Genomic DNA, 15,107 nt, shown 5'->3' on the forward strand with positions numbered 1-15,107 from the left:
TGTTTTACCTTTCCAGAGTTTGTGTTGATTTCATTTTGCAAGGTGCAGCACTCCCCAAACTTTCTATGTGTCCCTGAGGTATCCTGAGGGACTCCAGGCATCATGCTGATCAGGGTGTGGGGTGCTCAGGAAGGTGGTATTTCCACAGGTAGGGCTGCCTGCAGCAGCATCCCACCTTTCAGCCATACAATACAAGAAACCCTGAGTAGTTCTGCTCCCAGCAGCTGGTGCAGGGCTGAGACAGACCTTGCAAGCACAGGGGACCCTGCTTCATAGGGTTACAGCAACAGTGATTGTAGAGTCAAGAGTTTCGGCATGACTTTGAAGTGTATTTATCCATTTTTATAAACAGATAGCTATCTTGTTTCCCTGAAGAAGAACAGAGCGTGGATTCTCTTCCCAAGGACATCCACGTGGCTGTGTGCAGGAAGGAAACATCTGTGGAGGTGAGCAGGAGTGGCTGGGAGCTTTTGTTCTTTGCTGCCTTGTGGGAGCTTATTGCAGGCCTCTTGAGTGTTTTATTAAAAGTAAGCAGTGCGCTTATGTCCTGGCACTTGGCAGTATTTCAAGGCAGGAGTTTTACACTTGTTTTCCTTGTTGCTTGTGGAGCATGAGATGCCAGAGAATATTAATTGGAGGGGTGATAACTGCATCTGAACTGCACCTGAATGGTGGCCTGCAGCCTGTCTGGAGATCAGATCTGTGCCAGGGGTGTGGTGGGACCTGGAAGGCATCAACACTTCATTTGAGTGGCACCCACACTCTGTGATGCTCTTTGTGACCCACACATCATGAGATTCCATCACACCACATTGCATGAAGGTGGGTCTGGGAGCTCTGTGCATTTTCAGCCTCTGTTTCCCCCAGGAGATGGGGGCATCTGTGGGATAGTGGAAGTTCAATTCCTCATTGTCATTATCTGCTAACAGCTTTAGCAGGCAATATTCTGTGGAAGAAGGTATATAGTCAGTTTATAGCTGTTGGAAAAGTGGAACAGGTGAATAGCTCAGAGGCTATCAGCTTGAAAAATAGAAAGAATCCAGAAAGATGTAACATAAAACCACTGTTATGATGCCAGCTGTCCAAGCTGTTTCCAAAATGTGGTTTGGAAACCTGCAGGACCTTAGTCTGCAATAAACCAGAATTTAAAAAGAAACAGGTTTTCTTCTCCTCCTTATTCATTAGACAATGATGTTGATCCAACATGCTTACAGTGCTACAGGGCCTATCCAAAATGATAGGGTCTTTGAGACTTACCTGTCAAGATTGGATCTTAACAGAAGTTCTCCCATACCAAACCTCCATGCCCTGCTGTTACAATCCCAGCAGCTGGAATAATACTCATTTCCAGACTTATTTCACTCCGTCTGAAAATGGTCTTTAGCTGTACTACAACAATATTAAAATACACCAGAAATGTATTTTCCTGCCCAGTCAGTCATTTTGACTTAAGAATATAGAAAAACCAGATGGGACTCATTTTCTCTTACTTGGTCCAAACATTTCAACAGGTGGGTTATTTTCCTTAACAGCAGCTGGACTTCCCACTGTTCTTAATAGGATTATTTGGATAAATAAACGGATCCAACCTTGGCCCTTTATTAATCATACACCTGAGGCAGAACATGCAGAAGTTAATGGAAAGAGAGGATGTCTGGTCTAGTAAGAAATGAGCTCATGTTGCTTTACTGTGAAAAGGCATCAAATTGCCAGTTTTATTTCTGTTATGATTAGATGAACACACTAAAAAATGAACAGGTTGGAACGTAGCTTGGGAGGATAAAAGAGAGGAGAATTATTATAACTATGTTAATGATTTACAGATGTTTCCAGTGGGTATGTAGATGGATCTCTTTCAGAGACATCCCTGTACCATTTTACCAATGTTCAAGCTCATTTCTCCCTTTGAGACTGTATGTACCTAAACTACTGCTGGAGGAAAAAGAGGTTAAAGCTTAGTATGCAGCAAAAGTGAGATAAGAAAATCAAATAATGGAACAAAATTAGTTTCCACTAGAGAGGAAAACGGAAAATTTTCAAGAAGTGAAATGAAGAAACAACACAGGATGGACATTCTCTTTCTTTTCCTTCAGGAATAAGTGAGTTAACAATGCAAAGAGGCAGTGAGATACAGGTAACAGTAACAGATGCAAAGTCAGTAATCAGATGGAAATGCTGAATGATGGAAATAAAAGCCAAGCAGTGCTGTAAGCCTGCAGACCAGAGAAGGGGTGCAGGTTAAACTCGCACATGTCAGCTCTAGATTGCTGATGTCTTCTTCCTAAACTGTAATCATCAAAAGATTGAAGGTGGAGTAAAAAGTTCCAAGGAGCTGACTTAGATTTAAGATGAAATAACTGGAACGCAGGAATGAGTGTTGTGACATGCCAACCTGTGTAGCATTTCTTGCTTTCCCTTTTGTAAAGCAGATGTGGGATTATAGGTGCAATGGGATTGATGCTATAATGGAGCTGAAGTAGTAGCAGGACTGAAGCACCCCCTGTACCTGCTGACTGAAGGTGTAAGAGGCATTGATGTGTTGTCTCAGCATGCAAGTAACAACTGAATGATACCACTGGACTGCTTGGCTGCTAGGAACTGAACACGGAGTTGACCATCAATCAAAACCCCCAGACCTCTTTCTGCAGGAATGCACTCCAGCCACTTGTGTCTTTATCTATGTATATCCAGGACTACACAGCAGTGGTAGAGTGGGATTAAGAAACCATGTCTGCAGTCTCTCTTTTGTTGTATTTTTTCTTCCTGCTGTACTGCCATAAGTTTCTGTTTGCTCAGATCTGTTGGTTAGGCTACTCATGATCATTTCTTCATTGCATCAGTCCAAGTGAGATGAGTTAATACTTACAAACAGGATTGTTCAAACAAACAGAAGTGACTGAGGAAATACTCAAGCAGGGGAGAGTGGTGACAAGTGTTTGGCAGCCAGCTGACAGCAGCAATCTCTATGACTGGCACATTCTATTTGTCCTCAGTATCAGGTCCTCCCGTGAATTTGGCCCAGAGAATTTATCACCCTGTTACAGTGGAGCTGGTTCCAATCATGAATTTGAAGAGCATGTATATAACTTTAATGATTTTACCAACTCCTTCTGCATTAGTACAGTTAGCTATGGTGCATGAATAAACAGACAGATATGTGAGAGCAGGTTTTCTCAAGTAATTTTGTTATTTGCAGCATAAAGTACTTATTAATAATCAGTGAAGTTGTGGAAGACAGTGTAGGTAATGGTGCTATACTATAATCTCTCTGCAGATTTAGATGCTATGGAAATCAAACCAAGCAGACTGCCTTACTTGACAAGAGGCAGAGGAGATGATTCTGCACAAGGTCATTTTGTTTCTGGACAAAGCATTTTTCACAGCTACAGAACTGTTCGGGTGAGAGTGGTGTGCAATATATATTTTAATGAAATATTTAGGAAAGTAATGAACACTGTGTACTAATTTCTATTAATATTGACTGCACTTGTGACCTTGTTTAGATTACTGCATCTCTTGTAAGTGTGTTTCTCATAGAGATGTCATGAGGACGAGGTAGCTAATGTTTATGAAGTGTTTTGAAGTCATAAATACTGCTATTACTTTAATGACTCTGAACTTCACAATGTTAAGAGGGCATCTTATCCTTCACATCCTACTCACCCATCAGGGACGGCAATAGCCATTTCACAAATAAATGCATCATTCACATCAGTCTTCATACCAGCTGCTATTCACTCCTAAGTTTCTTTATAAATCTAGGTGATTGCTGGCTGTTTGCTCTTTGTGATTGCCTAATTTTTTATGGCAATTAAGAAATAATTTATGCTCAGTTTTTACAAACATTTTACACTGGAGATAAACAATTTCTGCATGGACTAGTATTTGTCACTTCAAGCAGCTACAGGTTGATTTTTTTCTTCTTCAGTTATGATTGATTCATATAATTGCAAATTCATCATTTCTCAGACAAACAGCAGAATCCTATTTTGACATGGGAGCACCATTAAAATGGCATAAAAGAGAATTACAGGAGTTTTATTTTACGCCTAAGCTTTGGAAGACATTGACAGCTACTGTTGGTTTGGTGTTTCTTCTGTGTTTCTAGGCTAATATACCCCAATGATGTACTGATGTACCTCTGTTTCTTATGCTGTAGTTTAATATCCTAGAGGAGATCTCTCTAGCACAGTGAACCAACAGAAGTCTCAAGTCATGGAAAAAGTGTAAACACTCATAGAAATCCTACATACTGTTGAATCTCAGATTTCCACCTACGAAAATAAAATCAGACTTTGTCCCAAGTTGGCTGGTAACTTCTGTTGTTTGTTGTTTCTTTTGGTCTTGCTGGCAAAAGGAACAACAGAGCCATGGAAATAGGCAGTAGTTGCCTTAACTCTTAGAGTTGTTCAACATTGCTTTAATTTTTATCTTGATGTACAGTCCCTATGCTAATTTGTCCGTGCCTCTATTTCACTATGTTCTTCTGTGATGAGATAACTTCCAGCATGAACAAAGGGAACAACTGCCAGGCGTCTGGCATGGCATGAAATGGGCTAACAATTACTGGATGTGGCTACTTGCCTCCATCAGAATGAATTATTGGAAAGAAAAACAAGGAAAATCATTTGTTGGTTGCAAGACCAAATCTGAAGAGACAGGTCTTTTGGTTTTGCTGCCATCTAGCAGAAGACAGACAGACTGACAACCACCCACTCATAGGGACAGAGGTGCATAGCAGATTCCCTACATAGGTGGGGAATAATGTGGCCTCTGAGTTTTGCTAGTTGTTACAAGATGCTTGATTTTGGAAGAGCAGTCCGTAGGCTGCTTGTGATTACTTTCCTTGACATGCAAAGACTTCTTCAGGCTGACAGTCATTCACACCACTGAAGACTTGAGCCAAGCTGCTGCTGCCATGACAGTCCAACTATGCTGGAAGAAGTGTGTGGACATAGATAAGAGACAGAATACAATTCAAATACACCCTTTAAAGACAAAATCTCTAAGCAAGAAAGAGCCACATCTATTCCTCCCAGCACACAGCATTCTCCTTCCTGTTATGGTCCTCATGAGTAGCCACGACAGAGCTGTGCTGTGGAAGTTTGGCTGCTGGTGGCCCTGGCCAGTCATTCATGTTAACTAAGGATTCTCCTCTGTAGTCTTCTGAGGTGCAGTGAGATTGAGAATGCATTATTTGTACATCCCTGCTCTGAATTAGATGAGCCAATACTCCTACAGGTTCCTTCCTGCTGCAGGTGCCTCTCTGAGGAAAAATTCACATCCATTAGACCTTTTAATGCTAAGACCTGGATTTCTGGGGAAGGAAAGCACTCCTCATGTGTATAGAACACTTTTAAAAACAATATATAAGTAATAACACGCATTTTGGTGTAGGTCTGGTCAGAGTTCATATAAACAAACGTTACTTTCTAAAGCACTCCATGCAGTTCATTAGCTGAGACTCAGTTTATACCACTTTATTATCTGAATGGTTATGAACAAAGCTTAGTTACATAATGATCATGTTAGGCTTCTAAATGAGTTTTCTTTCCTGCAGTCATTAATCCTCCAGCTTCCCACTTGCTTGCAATCTCATTTTCTCCCGCATTGTTCCTTTCACAGAGATAGATAACTGGATCTCACGGACAGTCATTTATGGTCTCCGTTCATTAGTTCATAGTCAAAGGATGCTAAACAGACTCTGCTCCGACTTTTCTTTTGTTCACTGGAAGCTGGACATTTATTATGGTTTTATTGCTGATGGGAAGTTCGGTTTCTAACGTAACATAGACTAGAAATTCACAGAAGATAAATACTTTATGTTCAGGAGTAACTGAGCTCGTATATATTCTCAAGGGAAGGGAAAAACCTACTGAGTTGAGATTATTGAAATGTGCCTTTGAGGCTAAAATTCATTACGTTGTAGATGTGCACAAACTGAAGACTGAAAGTTACGCTCTAAAAGAAACCAAGGTGAGTTAAGATACAGAAATACACAGACAGATCACCCAGACAACCATAAGTGGTGTTTGATTGTGTTCATTACACGATCAAAAAGAAGTCCTCACTTCTGCAAGATCATGTTAGACTGAAATTATGTTTATATTTGTTTGCTTTAAATATATAGAGGAAGGTTTTAATGCCTTTTATTTTTTATTTTTCCTCTTGGACGTCACAGTTGGTGAAGGTCATTTGTCTGAGGAGAATATCAGAAGCAATGAGCCCTACACTCAGCTAAGTTTCTGGGCTATTGCTTTTTCCTTGGCCTCATGAATTCAGCACTAAATAACACTGAAGATGTTTAAATTACCCCTTAGAGGAGAGAGCTCTGGGTTACACCTTCCGACCATTTAGAGCCACAACTCTTGTCAGAGTACAATTTATCAGGATGTCATTGATCAAGGCCACTGCCTGGGGTGGACTCCACATCACTGCATGAGCACCCACCCTCAGTCTGGCAGGGGGATGGACTGGAGGAGGGGAGCTACAGGGTGCAGGCATCCAAGGCATTGTTATGGCCCACCAGGATGGGTGGAGGCCCATGGGAGGAAGTTCCTTGTGCCATGGGACGCTGGAGATACCAAGTTCATGGGAAGGAACTCACCAGCCTTCCTCCTATTCCTCCTTTAATTAGGAACATAACTAAAACATGATTTTATCACAAAAACCTTCTTCAAATATATATATTTTTTCATCAAGCCCATTGAATCAGTGAAAATGTTTTCTAAATTCAGATTTGCAGCAGTAACCTTCCCTGAAGGTCTCTCTGGAACTCATATGGTGTTTGCAGCATGGTGACACAGCTGCCTTTTGTATTATACTTGGTAAAGTGTAAAGATGTAACTTGACCAAAGGGCAAAAAATAAGGGATTCTGGCAAGTAGGATTTATAGTCCTCAGTAACCACCTGATATTACAAAAGCATTTCTGCTTCAACTCCAGATTTTATGTGCCCTATCTGTACAACTAACCCTACCTATGGTTCTCTTCTTTGCTGGGCTGTGACATCCCACTCCAGCCTACAAGAACTTTATGGTTAGCCTCTTTATGTAATTAAGAAAGGAAGCATTTGTGTAAGCTTAGTTAAAATTAATGACCACAGTCATGAGAGAGGGTAAGAGAATAATTTAAACTTTAAAGCAAATTAGCTTTCAAAACATGCCATCGTTATCACCCAAATAGTCTTTTTAAGACCAGTATATTTAAATCAAATAGAGTTAAGTTTGTAAAAGTAAAAAGGTCTCATGCTACAGAAACATGTATTTATGCCTTCCAGGCAACACTATTGTGGCAGTACCATTGTGACTGAAAAAGAGATTAGAATAAACTGGTTTTTTTGCACCAACCTACTGCTACATTTAGAATTATTGCCATCTTTCTAAAGTCTCCTCAGCTCATGTATTCATATGGACTGGGAACTCTTAGGAACTTCAGTGAATGCTCAGGTTTTATGCTCATCAAATCAAGACTGGTTGAATTAGGGATATTTTTGCAGTGGTGGGGTCATACTTGTGATCCAAATCCTCCCTCTGAAGGCAAAGTTTCTGTAAAACTAAATTTCAATCAGGTTCAAAGAAAGTAGAGTTATGTGCCTGCTTTTTTATTATTTTGACTTACTGCTTCTTGCTATATTAAATCACTCACTGCCCTATAAGCAATTTCTGTGATAATTTACAGCTGGTCTAGTGATTGGAATTGAGCACATCTATGCCAGCACAATCTTTTTCACTGTAGAATATCACTGGTAATCCTCTGAGTACATGGTAACCTGAATTACACTTTCAGGTCAGGAAATGTGTTTTTAGACGTGTGTCAGTACAAGGTCCCAGGGTGACTTCTATAAAAGCAGTAAATGCAGTTAAGTTAAGGGGGCTCAGAGTTGTGTCTTTATGGTATCGGCCAGGAAAGGACAGTCTGTCCAACCAACACAGATTTAGTTAATACAGATTTAGTAAAATCCAATATTTGGTGACATATTTATATGCTACCGATAAGTGACCAAAAGCAGGAAAGAGCAAAGTTCCCCAAACCAACAGCATCTGTCTTATAAATGTGTGTTTATATTCTAACATACAATAATAGCATTCATTCACTGTTCACTATGTGTTATTCATTCCTCTTAATGTGATATCTGTTTCTAACAGAGAAGGGAAAATTGGATTTTTTATGTCCTCTTTGCAAGATTTTCATTTTCTCACTCACACCACCAGTTCTTTCTGTGCAAATAACTGCACAGACAGTTTTGCTTCCAGCAGTGATTTACAGGTTCAGCAGTTGTCAGCTGGGCGTATTCACAGAACGATGCTACAGGAACTGCAGTTTCTAAGCATGATGTTCCCCACACTGACACTATTTAGCCTGCCATGTGGAGGCTGAAGCTTTGTGGAAAAAAAATGTCAACATCTATTAAGGGATATGCTCATTGAGATTCCCGAAAGGGAGAACCTTGTAAAAACATAAGAAGGGATTTTTAAACGTAACAGGAAAGGTGAGGAATAGCATATTCTCTCCAAGATGGAAACAGAGAATCGAAGAGAAATGATCGTCTGTGTTCCCCTGCTGCTGAGATATTTTCACTCTCAGACCATGTGTGACTGCTTGGAAAACTACTATATATGTAGAACCAAAGTAAACATAAGGAAATCTGAACAAAATGCCATGACAGTGTCATCTATGTTATTTAAGCTGATCACCCAGATACTGGAAAAAAACACTGTGCTTTTATCATGCATAGATATAGTTTCTTGAATAGCAAGCTGGGACTGCTCACTCGCTCTGTAATGCTGGGGTCCTGCATGGCAGAGACTGACACTATCCTTGGTACAGCAGTATCTTTGACAGCTTCTGATACCAAAGGCTGAATCATCTTAGTAGTTGTTAGCCTTTCACAAAGCAGCATCAGAGTTCACACCATCCTGTCACATAAATGTCCAATTGATGTCATAGACTAAAGCCTGAAGAGCTATGTGTACCTATAGTGGGGGGAAATGAGGGCAGGCACCAGCAGGCCGGCTGGACCCAGAGGCCTGTTTCATTCTTGCAGCTGAGCTAATAGCAGCAGTGCTGTGTTTCTGGGAGCAATTGCTGTATAGGACAACAGTGACAATTTCCAGAAGCCCAGGCCAATGCAGTGACTTTCTGGGGAGACCTTCTACACAGCTTTCACATGGGACTGCACCTCACAAACAAATGTAAAAAAGAAAACCCATTTTGTTTAAAGGAAATTTGAGTCATAACCATGTTTGGGTCTAGAGCATGATATAACAGATTTTGACATCGAAGGCTAACTTCAGTAGGTCAGCACTCCTTGACTGAAGGAAGCTCCCCCTTGTCTGTCTGCTGAGATTCCCGTTATGGAGGCTGGACTCTTTGGTGTTTCTTATAGTGAAAATAAACCTTTTAAAACGTTTTGTTTGACAGAAGTGTTTGGAATCTGAACCAACTGGAAGTGCACTAAGAACTGTGACAGAATAGTGCTGAATGGATGATGGGGAACACTACCAGCTGTGCTGCTGGAGATGATACCATTTCTACCTCCACATACTTCTCTTCCTCTATGAAATATCAACCCCTACATAGTCAAATAGTAGTTTTATAAGGCAGTGGAATTTGCCTGTCTGTTTTAGCTAGAAAGTCAATTTAGTGCTTTTCTCAGTACACTGCCTTTGGTATGGATACTAATGTGATTTTTCTGGCTGCAGCAGATAAGGCTTTGGGCATGGCAGCGATATGTTCACAGCAATTTGTTGTTAAGCAGATATGCTGCTTAGTTTCATAACAACTGAAATATTTTCTGCATGTATGGCTCCCATTTCAGATGTGCATTCTGATAGTTTATATTCAGAGGGTATGAACATACATATAGATACCTCGAGTCATACTTGGCTCCAGAGACAAACCACTGATAGAGCAGAATTTCACTGTGATAAAGGAAGTGAAAAAAATACAATGTGATAAAACCTTGCTGCAGGCCTTCAAAAAATCTTGAAATGAGAAACCTTGGCTCAACTAGTCTGTTACCAAGATATTTTTCTTAGGCATTAATTTTCTCAGCATTTTCAGAGAGATCCGCTGTTCTGAATCTGCTAACTGAAGTCACTCCTTTTCTCCTCTTTCATTCTACTTTTTCTCCAGAAGTACAAAGTCAAATCCCTTTTAGATCACTTCTCAGAGGAGCTGCACCATACTGACTCTTAATGCTACTAAGTAAGTGACTTAAGCACTCACAGGTACTTGAATGCTCTCAGCGATATGAGTGATTGCCTCACAAAATTGAAGGCCTAAGAAAGCAAAGGTCAAAGGAAACTCATTTTATAGCTTTGCTCTATGTGTAACAGATTATCTTACTGTATTATGTCATAATACACATACTGATGTCTTATAAGTGAGATTTAATCCAGGTCTCAAGTGGGATTTTTTTTTTCTCTGCATATGGTGTGATGGATGTCCCATAAGAGTGACTCACTCATCCCTAAAATCTCTTGGAATTGCATCATTACACAACATGAACAGAAAAATCTGTCCCTGTACAACAAACCAAAGTTGTACTGTTGAGAAGAAGGCTCATAAAATAGGAAGTGATTGTGGTAAGGCTGAACATTGAGCCCACTAAATGGAGACCGTACTGTTACACATACAGATACACATAGCTATTTGACTTATACTATAACTCAGTGTATTGAGAGCAAGCACAAACAGAAATCAAACTCCTCAAACAGAAATCACAGAAAGTACTATGTGGGACAGCTCTTTGTTTACTGGAGGACATGACTGAAGGGGTCTCTAATTTTCAGACAAACTTTCTACTGCTTTTTTCAACACTTGCTGCAATGAGGGTAACTCACCTTCCAGGAGCCTCCCTGCATTTCCTATTTTCTTAGTATTGTTAATCTCTAAATGCCAATGCTGTGTAAGAAAGCAGGGATTGTCCCTGTAGCAGTAATATAGTTCTATGCTCCTTGTAATCCTTGTCTCAAAGGGTGTGAATGTAACACAGGAAACAAGATTCTCTACTCCTAACTTCATTTCTGGATGGTTATGTGCTGAGACAGGAATTAGATGTGAAAATCCTTGTGGGCCCCCCCCCAACTCAAGATATTCTATGATCCTATGGTTCACACAATGAACTGTCTTTTGGAAATGCAGGATGTTGGTCAGGAGGGGTTTCAACCTCAGTTAATATAAACAGACAGAGACATCACTGTCTCCAGCTGCTGTACAGTGCTTGAAACATGACAAAGTTGTACCAGTTATTACAGCCCCATAGAAGACCAGGTGAATGGTTTCAGGGGGCTGTCATGAAGGATCATAGTGCAATATGCAGTAATGGACTGCTTGAATTTGCTGATATTGCTCATTCTTTGCATAATTGTTTCCAAATTCATGATCATTTTAAAGCTGCTTCATATTTCCATAGGTTTTAATGGCTTCTATTTTGGTTCGACTGAAGTTGACTTCCTGGCTGGCTCTTGTTACTGCAGAGATTTCTAAATTTCTTTCATTATTCTCCCCCACAACATCAGCATCTCGTCCTCCAAAGTGTTTTTGGTGTCATTTTTTTTCTCTATATACATTTTCCAGCTGCTGTAAACAAGCTATATTGCTGGTGAGAAGACAGGAAACAGCTTAGAAGGGCAGGAAGGACATTAAAAATAAGCCCCAACTGAACAGATCTTGAGTATCTTCAGCTGCATTAGGATAGGTATTCATTTTTTTGGTGTGGCAATTCTACAACTACTTTGGTGTCATGCTGATGGAAGTCACATGTAAACGTCCATCAATTCTAGTGAATGCTAGACACACCCTGCATTTGTTTGCTAGAAAGAAGCTTTAGCCAGATGTGAACAGGAAAAATTCCTCTTGCACACAGGCAAGACATTACTGTGGGCTGCCATTCAGTAAATGCTAGTGGTTGTTGCAGCATCCTCAGGATGGTGGTGTTTGTATATGATATAGAGTAACTGCACATCTCTGGTTGGGAAGGTGTTTAATACAGCTCACTATGTTGCTTTTTACTTTTCCTAGTACCCTCTGTGTGAAGGACTACTGAGAGGAGAATGTTGTTTTTACTCCCATCTGTTTTCAGCTAATCTCAGCCAGGCTCTCCTTGGTCAAGGAGAGGCCTGAGTCAAGACAAGAATGGTCTTTCTCCTTCCAAATTGCAGGCTTTACCCTTTGGTCTAACACAGGAACACAAGTAATTAGAGTGCAGAAATGCCAGAAGCTATACGTGAACACACAGTCAGCTTACAAGGTGATATGTTAAAGCTGATTCAGGCCTGTACACAATCTCTTTTTCATTAAGGAGGTGTAATTAATCACTTTGTCTTATTATCACACAATTGGATTAAACAGTCACTTTAACCTTCTCTATATCTTGGAATCTACTCTGGCACAACAGAAGCCAATTTCCTCTGGAAAATGTGATTGTGTTTCAGCATCTGTGTGGATGCAGCTCTGCAGAGAGTTGATTTTAGCTTTTCTATTCATCACCTAAACTTGAAGTGCACGTTAAAGTTTGTCCCTTTCTCTTTAGCAAATCAAGCTGTCCTGCCCTCTAGGCATTTAGTGACTAAGCTGAGGAGCTCAGCTGCATGACTCCTAGGCCAGCAATGTGCTGATAAAAGCAAGAAGAAAGATAAGAGGGAAGACCCTGGAAGCTGCTTTTCAGCTGAGGCTTTACCTCTGGCCCCAGCTGGGCTACATCACAGCAGGACAGCAGCCAGGGCTGCCCCAGGGTTCATTCCTCTGATTTTGGTGTGGCTTGGTCTCAGGCTTTGCTCATTACTTTGCTAGGTGATCAGTGGCTGCGCCTGGGCCCAGTCCTGACCCTGGCTTGCCCCTCCATGTCCTGGCTCCTTGTTGCTGAGGGCACTGCCTCTGAGGGCCTCGTTCTCACACTTGGCTCTCTGTGTCCTGATAGAAGCTGCTGGGACTCACCTAGGTCTGATAATAAAGAGATACCCTCCTTGGCCTGGTTCTGAAAGATGTCTGAATGCAGCTTCACTCAAGTTAAAACTCAGGGGTTAATGGGTAACCCTGAGAGTCGTAATCTGAAATAGACCCAGACTTTTGGTGGACCTCTATGATTCAGTGCAGCTTCATAACAGAGTTATTTCAAGGATCAACTGCTCTTTTTACTTCATCTCAGTTTTTCCTTTTGATTTTACCATGAAGATTTCCTCCTTGAAAAAGGGACAGAAGCTTGACCTGTTTTTGCACAGAACCACAAGAATAACATTTTAAAATGCAGAATTATAACCTAGACCAAGTTTTCCTGGGCTTTAACAGACATAAAACATTCATGAACCTCTGAGATTTGTTTTGCTCTCCTTAATTAAACTCTCCCTACCCTACAGAAGGCAGGCTGTGGTCATGTTTACCTAGCACAAGAAGTGGCAAGGGCTTTGCTGCAAAAAGGGAGCTGACAGGCTGGTACTTACTTTCTGTCTCCTGGAGATAACGATTCATTAGGATCCTACAAGACTTTGCAGTGTGCAGTAGCTTGAAGAAATGTCTGGAGAGACTTCAGAACTGGGGGAGGAGGGAGGCTGGCGCCTGAGTGAATCCTTTTATTCTCTGCAGAGACTCCTGGAGCCCAGCCCTAGTTACTCTGGCAGGGCACCGTGTAGTTATCTGATTATAGTAAAATATACTCACTGATTGCATCTGAAATGTTCTTTCCTCTTTAATTGTATATGCTGGGAAGACTGAAAAAGCTTTTTCTTCCTTGGCCTCTTAAAATAATCTTTTATCTAATGAATTTTGAAGCATTTTTGTGAATGTCTGGTAGACATAATGGGCTCTGATCTATGTGATTTCAGCCTTAAGACACATATCAGGAGTCTTAAATTAAAAATCAATGTCACATAATGGTCAGACAGTAAGAGAAGGTCAGCATAAAACAATCAGGCTTGTACTACGTGGCTATCAGTCTCTGATGTGACAGCCTCTAATAATGTGAACACCCAACGATGGCTGAGTTTACATTATTTTCAAATCAGGGAATGTTTGCCCACCTATTTCTTAAAGCCTGCTCAGCAGGGCTGCCCTGGGCTACTCTTCAACCCTATGTCTCTCCCTTTCCTCCTGCATGCCATCTATACTGGCTAGACTTTGTGAGGCCAGGTGATAGGCTTGACTGATTGTAATTGTTCTGGTTTTAGAGAAGTCAGACTGATTTTCTCAAAGTCATGCAGTAAAGAACAAGCAGAAGTAAGCCCAGAACCAGGAGACAGATCTTCCCATAAATCAAGATCTTCTTCATAAATCAAGAGCAAGTGCATTGGAGCCACTGGCATCATGATGATATGAAGGAAGAAAGGAAAAGAAGCATTTGACACTAGAGCCTGAAGTATCTGCAGAGCTGTTGTTCATCAACATCTTCCAAATCCTCCAGTTTTAGTGCAGCTGCAGTAATGACAAGAGCCCACAGCGCAGGTTGGGGTCCACTGGTTTATCTCCATCCCTGGCAGCTCCCTCCTCAGGATGCAATGTCACAAGCCTCAGTGATGTTGCACTTCCAGAAACAGGAGGAAAGCAATCAGCCCCCAAGTAACCTCTGCAATTTTCCCCCAAGCCCATCTTCGTTAGATTTTTTTCCTGTGGCTTTTATTGCTCTGGTTTTCCTACTCCACAAAGACACTTGGGTGCCTCTTTCATATTACTCAAACAAGGGGCAGCTGGGCCCAGGGGCAGAGGTTGATCACTCCCCAAGATCAAAGCATCACTTGCCGGCAGCAGGTAACACCTTCCAATGCTGTGGGCTGAATTTGGTCTCCCAGCTGGCCCTGGCTGCACAGCCCAGTCCACAGGGCACTAAGAACTTTCATTCACAATGCTACAGCTTTTAATTTTCCCTTTTAACAGAGAACTAAACCAGAGGGCATTTAATGCTCCCCTCTAATTATTTTTTACTTCAAAAGGGCACACAGATGTGGATGGGAACTACTTGAAGCTACAGCCCTGAACTCTGCCAAGGAAGCTACAGCCATGGCCTAACAGAAAGGGCTGGAGCAGGGCTGGGTCTGTTAGCATTCATCCCTTATTTAATCTTATTAATTTATAATCTTTTCCTGTCAGTGGAAAGGGAAAGTTAATATTGGT

This window comes from Coturnix japonica, chromosome 1 (assembly GCF_001577835.2).
Source record: "Coturnix japonica isolate 7356 chromosome 1, Coturnix japonica 2.1, whole genome shotgun sequence".
Taxonomy (NCBI): domain Eukaryota; kingdom Metazoa; phylum Chordata; class Aves; order Galliformes; family Phasianidae; genus Coturnix; species Coturnix japonica.